General features: G+C 41.0%; 1 protein-coding gene and 1 pseudogene across 1 annotated transcript in view; one reads left to right on the top strand and one right to left on the bottom strand.

Moving 5' to 3' along the window:
- The window catches only part of PSEN1 (presenilin 1), an 87,980-nt gene extending 86,774 nt beyond the window's left edge, over nt 1-1,206 (top strand). Inside the window, exon 12 of the transcript XR_003567549.1 lies at nt 1,189-1,206. The gene's annotated coding sequence lies outside the window, so the exon portion shown is untranslated. The remainder of the gene's footprint in view (nt 1-1,188) is intronic.
- The window catches only part of LOC114030067, a 17,160-nt pseudogene that overhangs the window by 5,687 nt on the left and 8,573 nt on the right, over nt 1-2,900 (bottom strand).

Below are 2,900 nucleotides of genomic sequence, written 5' to 3'. Positions count from 1 at the left end.
AAAGGGGAAGCTGATGTGAGCAAAAATAAGCAAAAATTCTAGGAATATGTTCCATCTGTTGGCCATTCAATCACCTTGGTATAACTGCTAAAAAAAAAAAAAAGTAAGGGCCGAGAGAAAGGATTTGGGGATGGGGGGCATTGGGGGGCACTTAGGAGGTGAATAATAAGTAAGCATATGAATATTCAAGAGGCAGCTCATGGCACTACATGTGTTGGGAATATGTGCTGGAGCAGAAGGAGGCGAGCACGTCATTGGAAGTCTGAGGAGGACATACTTCTATTTATGGGTTCATACAACAACATTAAAAATAGACACTTCATGATGTGCTTATGCTCCAGTGCTTCAGGGATCCAGCCAGTGAGCCCATTGATTTTGACCTTGGGGAGGAAGTAGGACAAAGATCACCTGCCTTGTCTAGCCTTCTCTACCTAGCCCAGCACCTTTCATTTTCATGGAATCCAAGGGGCATATTTAAGGCAGGATAGAATTGAGAAATTTCTTCACCACAGATTCATCCAGCTCCTTTGTAGTGTTGCTAAGTGGAGCCCCTGAGGGGTGGGGTGTGATTTGTCCAGATCAAGGGTTTGATAGGATTTAAAAGGAATTTTCTAACCATAACTCAGTTGAGCATTATGGAGAGAATTAGAAAAACAGGAAAGAAGAATCCATTCAAATGACATACGTAAAACATCCAAGGACTTCTCTAGCCAGCAAGTTTCCTAGGTGCAACTAGTGTGTATGTGGTGGGATATATCCCCAAAGAGCTAAATTTGGCCTCTTGGGCTATCAAAGTAGAGAGCTGGCAGACCCCCTCCAGCCCCCAAGCCACACTGTCGCCAAAGATAGATCAGCAGAGGGCAGCAGCAGTAGTAATGGATGCATCCAACAGTGAATAGCACAGCAGATAGGACAGAGCTGCCAAGAAGCCCAGCTCAGTAGAGAAAGTAGTTTGCTCAACAATATCACCAGAGGACATTACTGACTGTGAGCTGCCCTGGCCACATACATTCCCTACACGTGTAAACATGCTATGCATGTTCCTTGGTCACATGGGTTATATATTGGGATATGCTGGTAAATGTTTAACTGGCTCTCCAGAAAGGAAAAAAAAAAAAACTTCTAGTATGCACTTCGCACTTTTAAGTTTAACCTGCATTATTAACATTTTTTTCATCACTTTCTTAGGTCTAGAAAAACAGCAGAACAATAAATCAAACCCTGATTTATAGCATTTGCCGATCTCTGAAGTGTAAGTATTTACAATGAAAATTGAACAATAACCTCTCTCAAGCAGATTTGAGCATTCTCCTGCTTATATATATGTTGTTTCCTTCACTGATGATGTGATGACTTGTGGGAGAGTTTGTAACACTTTCTATATGTGGAAAATCATTTTTGTCACTTATCTTGCTTTGCTATGTAATTAAATTCCTCTTTGTGTGTATATGCTTTGAACTAATGTTTGCTCTGGTTTGGCTGGTAAAAGACGCACACTGGTGGGGGTTCACAAGCTATGGTCTTGAATGGGTGTTGAACCATACCCATAATGTGTCTTAAACAAGAGGTAGTATCGGAACGCTGTGTTCCATAGGGTTGTGAAGAGTCGGACGTGACTCAACAACAACAACAACAACAGAGAAGTGCAATGAATCCTGGATCTTAGACCAGAACAACCGAGTTTTGACCTCAACGGGCTGGAATTATCTGAGCGAAGAGTCTTGCCCTGGTTTCTCTGAGGAGATTGTTGGTCGGCAGATGGCCAGTACCCAGTCCAGGCAGAATCCCTCCCAGGCAGGGAGTTGACCTGAATTAGTATCAACTCAGTTGAGTGTAAAGAGAATTCATGTCCTGTGGTCCTCTCATTCAATCAGCCAGCTTCTACAGGAGCTTATTTGTTATCCCTCCAGGGAGTAGAGGAATAACATGGAGAATACTTTGTTTTGGGGAATCCAGAAAACTGGGATCTAGTCCCAATTCTAGAACTATGCTTGGAGCAGCCTTAGAGGTTTTCTACTCCAACCCCCTTCATTTAACATATGATGAAATTGAGGCCCAGAAAAGAAAGTGACTTTCCCAAGGTCACAGAGCAAAGTAGAGGCAGAATGGGAACTAGAAAGTAGATATCTCTCCATGCTAACCGTGACTTTGAGTCAATCATTCAACTTCTCCAGGATTCTTTCCTAAGGACCATTCTGATGTTAACAGGATTATACGACCCCAAGACTCTGTTGTGAGATCATCAAATCACAGAATTTCGGAGTTGGAAGAGACCTCAGTCGTTATCTCAGACACAGGTTGGGCTGAATATCAAAGAGTGGAATTTGAGTCGGAAGGAACATCAGATGTTACTCAGTCTAATCTGTATGAATGAATGAATGAATAATGAATGAATGAAGCATTTATTAAGGGCACACTGTGTGCAAAGCATTGTTCTAAGCCCAGAGATACAAATTGAAAAAAACAGACAGTCCCTGCTCTCAAGTAGATCACATTCTAATTGAGGAGACCACATATATGGAGGTTTTAGCTGCAAGTCAAATGAAAAAGTCCCATGGTCCTTAAGATGTAGTGGCAAAGCAGATGCTAGTGCCTCTTCTTTAATGTTATGTCCATTAATAAAAATCATATCAGACTATAAGCAAACTAGGAGAACAAAGAGTAGTTTACCTTTCAGATCTATGGAGAAGGGAAGAATTTATGACCAAATAAGAGATAGAGAACATTATGAAATGCAAAATGGATAATTTTGATTACGTTAAATTGAAAAGTTTTTGCACAAACAAAACCAATGCAACCAAGATTAGGAGGGAAGCAGAAATCTGGGGATTTTTACAACCAGTGTCTCTGATAAAGGCCTCATTTCTAAAATATATAGATAACAAAGTCAAATTTATAAG

The sequence above is a fragment of the Vombatus ursinus genome, unplaced genomic scaffold (genome assembly GCF_900497805.2).
Source record: "Vombatus ursinus unplaced genomic scaffold, bare-nosed wombat genome assembly UNPS02014945.1, whole genome shotgun sequence".
Classification (NCBI taxonomy): Eukaryota; Metazoa; Chordata; class Mammalia; order Diprotodontia; family Vombatidae; genus Vombatus; species Vombatus ursinus.
This window is presented reverse-complemented; position numbering and strand designations above follow the sequence as displayed.